Source organism: Arvicanthis niloticus, chromosome 19 (genome assembly GCF_011762505.2).
Source record: "Arvicanthis niloticus isolate mArvNil1 chromosome 19, mArvNil1.pat.X, whole genome shotgun sequence".
Taxonomy (NCBI): Eukaryota; Metazoa; Chordata; class Mammalia; order Rodentia; family Muridae; genus Arvicanthis; species Arvicanthis niloticus.
Window position 1 is genome coordinate 7,211,693 of NC_047676.1, and position 8,519 is coordinate 7,220,211.

General features: G+C 35.6%; 1 protein-coding gene across 4 annotated transcripts in view; it reads left to right on the top strand.

The window, feature by feature from the left end:
* LOC117723892 (uncharacterized) overlaps positions 1-1,430 on the top strand; it is a 36,933-nt gene extending 35,503 nt beyond the window's left edge. For all 4 annotated transcript variants that reach the window (XM_076916371.1, XM_076916370.1, XM_076916373.1 and 1 more), the window contains one exon: positions 1-1,430. This exon is cut by the window's left edge and continues 2,236 nt beyond it. The gene's annotated coding sequence lies outside the window, so the exon portion shown is untranslated.
* The last annotated feature ends 7,089 nt before the right edge of the window (positions 1,431-8,519 follow it).

The following is an 8,519-nucleotide window of genomic DNA, read 5'->3' on the forward strand; positions in this document are numbered from 1 at the left end:
TCTGGAAGACGCTATGTATATTCAAACATAGAATGTAGTAAAGCGTATGCCTCAGATCTTAATGAATATGAGAGTTACCATAGGTGACAAATCTCGTAAGTATGTGGACTGATGTAAAAATGAAGTAAATATTGCTTATAAGTTAAGGAACATTGTTAGGTGTGATAGAAATGAATCATCATAGACATCAGAATCACATACAACTCAGTAATGATATCAATTTACTGATAAAACCTTAGTTACTATGTAAATTTACATATTCATGTTTGAAAACAAGTTAGCATAATTCTCAGACTGTGTCAAGAGAACAACACCAGTTCCTAATTGATTTTAGTATAGTTCTTTTTCCTCAGAGGCAATAGAGTAGGCATAAAATAGAGGTTGTGTGTGAAACTTATGTTTTTAAATAAAATTGAATAGTTCATAATGTAGTGTATATGTTTTTATTGTGGAACATTATTTTATCATAAATGTTAAAATATTCCACCTTACTAAGGGAGGTAGGTGTCAGGTTTTAGGTGTATACTGCTGAGAATTATTTGAATAAATGATCATTGTATCCCAGATACCAGTGTCTTTCAAAGTACTTGGAGGATATTATTCCAATATGTTACATATGTGTTCATCCTCTTCTTGTGGTAACTAGGAATTAAGTAGTTTTAGGTGGGTAATTATATCTTAGCTTTCTGAATCTTGAATTGTATTACTATTTATCAGTTTTTACTAAATGCATATGTACATATTTGAAAATGGTGGCATGGCTACTTATAGACATTATGGCTATATATATATATATATATATATTACATTATATTATATAATACACACACCACCCTTTGACCTATAAAAGCCACTCAAATTTTGATATTTACTATATTGACTGAAATATCCTACTTTTACAATCAAATAAACATTAGGAATTAAGAGAACATTTGAAAGCACCATTGTATATGTACATGCTTATAAACTGTACCTGGCCTGGCTGGCAGGAATTGCTAGATTCTCATAGAAACATGCTCCTTTGAAGCTATTGCTACAGTGGCCCTCGAGAAATTAGAATTTCTCTAAGACCCTTCTGGGAGAAGAAAAAGCCTTGGGGCATCCATAGGAGGGTCGTGCCTTTTGGAGACTTAGTTTATATAATAGCTGGAAAGACTAAGCTTGAAGGAGAGATGTGCAGTTGTGACTGTGGTGGGCAGTAGACCACGCCTTGGTTGGACTGCTTAGTTGTGTGTCCCTTTTGCCTTCTATTTATTGTATTTTATTATATTTATTTTTATATTTATTATATACATATTACATGTAAATATATTATATTTATATAATACCCTCACATTGTGTTAGGATTCTGAAGATGGACTGGCAAGTTATTGTATCTCTTTTTCCCTTTTCCCAGTGTGGTTACATTGAATAAATCTGTTTTTTATTATTTAGTTTTTAATTTTTTCTTTTCACTCTTAATTTGGGTGTTACTTGACTTATCAGTGAAGGGAGGTAGAAACTGGGTAGTTGAGTCACAGGTTGTAAGAAGAAAGAGTAATTGTTGGAGTAAAAAAAGAGTAAATAGTTGATACTATGTAGGAAACTGTTACCCATACCATTTCCTGAAAAAGACAGATGCAAACCACACACACTTACCCATCCCCACAACCCACACACACATTTGACTATATGGAAATTTCTACAAAGTGGCATGGACACTGGCTTTATGTCTCTTGATGCTGATTCTCATATGAGAAATCATATATCACCTAATATATTGTCAAAGTCCACAAAATGTTATTTGGCCAGCTATGTGCTTTTAAGAATATCTTGATGTTATTTAATGGTTTTCAGAAATTTGAAATTTTAATCCCCAGGTTTCTATATGCACATACAGTGTCTTACATCCTTATATATTTTCAACACAATTTAAGTCATTTTTTTTACTTGTTCTCATCTGTTTGATAAGGTACATCTTAATAATCATAAATTTACTGAATCAGTTTTTACAGGTGAAAACTAAGACAGCTTCGTAGATCATGGGTTTCTGGGAAACGTATGGAAGAAGTGCAGTACAGGTACCTTGTATTGGTAACTGAATCTGGTAGTGTGCAAGTTTCCTGGGTAGTACTGGTTTTGAAGGAATAAAGGGGATATTGAGAGTAGCTGAGCCTTGGCATAGGAGGGGTTAGGAGAGGCGATTGGTAAAACTGCAGCCTCAGTTGTACTAGAAACCCCAGGATTGAAGAGGGTCATAAAACTGGAGGCTTGGCACTATGTGGCAGTGCCTAGGTCTCTGAAGAGAGCCAAGAGAGGCTATTGGTGAGTGTTCAGGCAGTGGCAGTACAGGCTCTTGCATCTCATGGATGCCAGTACCATGGGATGAGCACTAAGCAACTGGGGAACATCCAGAGATTACAAGACAAGTAGGCTTTGCTATGTAGGTAGAGTCAGGGAAAGGCCAGGCTGTTTGGAGCCCAGAAGACTGTCAGTCACAGACATCAAACATTGTTCTTTTACTTTGCTGGATTTGGGGTTTGCTCTGATTTGATTGTGACCGTGTCTTGATTCTTTAGCCTCTAGGTATCAGAAAATACTCAATTTGTTTTTTATTTTTATGGGAACTCTCAGTTGAGAGACTGGATAATGTTTGAGACTTTGGAATTTAAGACTGACTTTTCTTATTTTAGAGATGCTTGGAGGGTTGTCAGAGACTTTGCACATTTAGAGGGGACTCGACTTTTACACTGTTTGATATTTTGAAAGGCTGTTCTCTGAAGCTAGAGCTGGATGTGATGCGAGACAGACACACTGAGGCTCACGGGGTACATACCCACCATAGTTCTATGTGAGACAGACAAACTGAGGCTCACGGGGTACATACCTGCCATAGTTCTGATGCTCTCCTAGTTTCTAAAGCTTATTTAATTGATTATAATAATAGGATATTTCAGACAATGTAATGTTATCAGAATTTAAGTCAGTTTTGTAGGTAAGAAGGTGGGATGAATATACATAGAATGCATATATCTTTTATATATTATAGTATATTATATATGGAAAATTTGATAAATAGCTGTTTAGGACTTTACATTCCTGTGGCAGTCATGCATACATCTGTATGCACCCTTGCTAACCCTACATCTTTTCTTTTGCTCTATGAAACCTAGCAGCACAGGCAGGCCTTCTAGAAGGATTTGCTCAACCGTGTTCCCTCTGACATCTCCTCACCCAACTCTTGCATGTCAGGCTCTAGCTATGCCACAGGCAATATCTTCCTTGATCTCCAGATATAATGGGTCCATTTCTTTCCTCATGCTGAACAAATTTCACTTCATGGATGATGCCATTGGTGTTTTGATTGGTATTGCATTGTGGCTGTAGATTGCTTTTCTGAACTGTGGGAATTTCGACACTATTATTTCAATTTATGAACAAAGAATGCTGTATAATTCCTTAATATTCTCTTTGATTTCCTTTATCAATGTTTTAAATTTGCATCCAGCCATTGTCATTTCTTGGTTTAATTTATTCCTGTTATTTTCCTGATGTAGTTACAAATAAGATGATTTCTTTGATTTCTTATCCAGACAGATTACAATTTCTGTAAAGAAGTGCAGTTGAATTTTCTCATGTTTAAATAGTTCTTTATTTTTAATTGTGTGCAGTGTCTGTATGTGGCATGTGCATGTGAGTGGAGGCACACAGACTAGGAACACTGGGTTCCCACTGAGCCTGAGTTGTAAGTGGTTGTGAGCCACTTGAGATGAAGTCTGCAAACCAAACTTGGGTCTCCTGTGTGATCATTACTGATTCTCTGTCTCTGAGCTTGCTTACCAGAGTCTGAATCTTATAAGTTTCAATGCTGATTTCTATGTCTTGAACCTTCACTGAGTTAAACTGGGGAGGGAGGGAGTCTTTGGGATCATTTCATCTGGAAATAGTTAATATAGTACTCCGTACGTAGAATAAAAGGAGACAGAGTGGCTATTCCCATCTCTTATGGGATCATTGAGGAAAAGATGGTGTCTCTTGACTACTGATTTTGATGTTAGCTGCAGTTTTTAAATATGTAAATGCCCACAAAATGTTGAAAATTTTTCTTCTGTACATATTTTTTCCTGATAGGATTGGTCAAGAAAATTATGCTCAGCTTTTGTCAGTGCTCTTTCTTGCACTTATCTATGTGGCCATTGGTTTTCACCTTGATTCTACTTATGTTAGGTAACTGAGAGACTTAAGTTAAATTAACCTTTTATGCCAGGGAAATGTCCTCCTTCCTTACATGCTGGGTAATCTGTTTGAAATATTCTTAAATATGGTTTACTAGTGTAGCGTTTCATTAAAGATTTGTGTGCCTATGTTCGTGAAGGGGCACGACTTTATTTTGACTATATCCAAAGTCATGCCAATTATTTTCATTCATTTTTAAAAAAAGAAATGGCTAAATACAGTTTGATATCTATCAAATCAATGTTTAATGAGGGTGCTGGGACTACCTAGGGGATTGCTAAGCTCTTTGCTTTGAATGGGCCAAGAATTGAGCGTTTGGTAAAGGAAGAAGATCCAGTCGGAAGGCACCAAAAGTGGCTGTTGTCCCTACTCATGGGAGGTGCCAAAAATCAGTGTGTGGCTCCAGCCTTTTATAGTAACTTTGAGTCCTTTCTGCTCCCCTGTTGATCCTGTTTAGACACCTACTCTCATGTTTCCCGCCATTCTTCCTTGAAATGTCTTCTGGGAGCAAGAAGTTACCATCTCAGGGAGCTGACTTCCATTTCCGTTTACTATCTATGTTCTGGTAACTCTCTTTCAAATACATTTTTGTCAACATAGTCAACATTGGCTGATCCATTTCAGCTTAACTAAATCTGTTTACAAAACATTAGGAGGCCAAGAATGGAGTTATACCATAAGGAGAAAGGTCTAATTTAATGACTAGAAACGAAGATTTATATTCTCCAGGATTTTCTCACTCTGATTACTTTCTTCAACTCTCCAGGAACAAAGAACTTGTACTGGGTATTTAATTATAGGGGCATGGGATTCCAAAGGGGAGAATGAAGACATGAGAAAGGGAAGACATTAAGAACATCTAAGGGCCCAGGCTTTGCTGCCACTGGAGGACAGTGAACGGCTACAGCTCCACAAAGCCATACTACTTAAACCGGACTGTATGCTCCACCCACCACACACAATGGTCTTGTTTTAAATTTTCATGTTGTAATCAGCAATCTGAGCTGTGTCATTACTGATTAACACAACAATACCTAATTACTGGTTTTTACTATAAAATTTTAATCAAGGGAAGACTGAAATCACAAATACAGTAAAATTTTATGTTAAATATTTATTAAATATATTTTAATAATACAGAAATCTCATTTAGGGCATTTGTAACTATGTTGCCTTTTTACTTTATGAAGTAAAATCTAAAATCTGCTTGTAATTCAAGGAAGTTACATCGTAAGCACCTTTTTGCTGTAGGGTATTGTTAGCCACACTGTGCAGTGATATAATTGAGAAGCTTCATTCTGCTGTACTCATGGTTTGTAGTGTATCAAAGTAAAGTAAAAGTGTATTTTTATTGCTACTGTTTGTCACAAAGCAACTTTCTGTGTTTCATATTGCCTTGGATTGGAGTTTGTAACAAAACAAAAGATCATCTCTCTTCCTAGAGCCATCTCTCCCAAACATCAGATATATATTATATAATGTATATTACATATAATATATATGTTATATGTATTATATTATATGTAATATAATATATATTAATTATATATAATTAATCATATGTGTGTATATATAATATATTTATATATTATATATGTAATATATAATATATAATATATAATATATAATATATAATATATAATAAATATATAATATATAATATATAATATATAATATATAATATAATATATACTATATTATATATTATATATAATATATTATATAATTATATAATATATAATATATGTAATATATACTATATACTATATAATATTATATATAATTAATTTATAATATATATTAGATATATATTTCTACAGATACATCATATATATATATATATATATATATATATATATATATATCAGGTATTTATATACTCAAACTGTTGCTAACAAGATAGGAACAGACAGGATGTATTTACTGACTAGTCATTACTGAGCAGTAAAACATAGTGGCCTTTTTGGTTTCTATTCATTATGACCTCTTTATTTATTCATTACGACTTCTTTCTTTGACCTGTCATAGTCCCTCATGACCTTCATATGTGTACCAGAGCACACATAACTCTGCACTCACACACACACACACACACACACACACACACACACACACACACACACACACACACACACACACTCATGCTGACAGATACTCCGTAAAAGGAGAGACAGTGTCAGCTGAAGATGAGCATGCATCTGTCTCTGCTCTCTGAGTGTAGACACAGACTGACCACTGTCTCAAGCCCCTGCTGCCATGCCTTCTCAGCCACAGTGGTCTACACCACACTCACCTACAATCCAAGCACTGAGTATGTAGAGACAGGAAGACTGGACTTTCTCAGCAATTACCCTGCCTCTTTATTTCTTTTTGTGCTATTTAATTTGAAAAAAGTTCTAAATTACCTACCTGGCCTTCAAATTACTCTGAAGCCTACATAGCTCCGTGCGCGAGGGTCAGCTTCCTGCCCTGGGTAGCTGGGAAAACCAGTCAGGCATCATGAAACTTAGCTTCAAAATTCATCTTAAATAGTGACGAATTTGTTTCTTGTGTAAGTACTTTAAAGTAACATTGAGTCAATGTGAATTTTCCATGCTACAATAAAATTCTATAGTAAAAAGACTTTAAAGACTTTTTTTTTTTGAGTTTCGAAGTTGTGTGTGTTTGTGTGTGTGTTGAAAGGGGGATGTCCCGAGTGTGTGTGAGTTCAGAAGAGGGGGTTGGATCCCTTGGAGCTGGAGTTGCAGGTGTTTGTAATCCATCTGGCCTGGGCACTGAGAAATAAAGTTGGGTTCTCTGGTAGAACACTGCATGCTCTTAATTGTAGAATCATCTCTCTAGCTCCAGATATGAGGCTTTACCTTACAAAGAACAACCAGAACTAACACATGAATTTAATGGCTAGTACTGTCAAAGGATTAGAACATGTCAGCTTATACTATTAACCTGGAATTTAAAAAGCCAAAGTATCTGGTTATCCCTGTGACGTTCATGCTACTATTGCAACAGTGCTCACAGCTGAATAAGACTCGTGAAGACTTTTCTCTAGTATGCATGGCATCGTCCAACACTAAGGAAGCTAGCCAGGAGAGATGCCATTTTCAGGTGAGTACTAGCTTTTAGCTCCATGTTTTATGACTCAAGTATACGGTGTCTTCAACATCAGGACCTTACCATAAGGTTTTGAAGAGTAACCAGGAGTATTGACAGTAATCTGTAATGGGGGGTGGGGGTGGGAGCAGTTGTCTATAAGCAAAAGAACTCCAAAAAGACGTAGCTTATTCCTGGCCCTGGGATTTTGTCATTTTACCTGTAATATTGAGCTATTATCACCTCACTTGAACTCCATATATGTACATACTTTACGAAGCTTCTGTGGGAGTAGGCTTCCATGTGAGTTTTTCAAAAGTCTTTTATGCTAATTATCACTCTCCCTTATTTCCCTTCTCTACTTTGCTCACCCCAGAACTTCTAGAAACTATAGCACAGCATTATGGGAAATGTAGTCTGGCAGATTATGACATCACAAACATGAATTCTAGAAACCGAGCTTCAACTTTGTTTCCTGGTGCATATACTTCCACACTCGTGTCTTTCCCAAAATTCAGTATAAAGATTGTGCTTCATGCTATAGTTTGGGCCTCTGGCCCATGCAGGTTAGTTCAAGCAAAGTCAATTTCCAGTTACAGTGAAAAATCTAACTGATCAAATTATATTCCCCAACAACCTAATATATTCAATTTCTGATAACACCACATGTAAAATGATGGTAACATTTTGACTGGAAAACTTACAAATAAGGTTTCTGATGGGAGTCCCTACTCATACAAGGGATGTAGCAAAGCCAGTAGCTTTTACTCAGCTTATACGTGACATCAGAATTCATATTGGATTAAAACTTTACAGTTGTAAAGCATGTTGTAAAACTTTACTAATTATTCAGCCCAAATTAGACATAAAAATTTGATGCTCAAGTGAAACTGTACAGATGTCAAGATTGTGGCAGTGCCCTTGGCAATTGTTCAAGTCTTATTCAACATCTAAGGATTAATTATTGAGAGAAACCTTAGAAGGAAAGGATTTGGGCAAAACCTTTAATGATTATTGAAGCATTACTTTATACCAAAAGACTCACTTTGGAAAGAAACCTTGCAAAACCAAGAATGTGATAGTTTCCCAAAGGTCTTATACTTATGAAATATCAAAGCATTCATGTGAGAGAAAACTTTCACATTCGAATAACATGGAAGCTTCATTAAATGTTTACTGCTTAAACCTTAACAGCAAACGACTTTGTCGTTGTT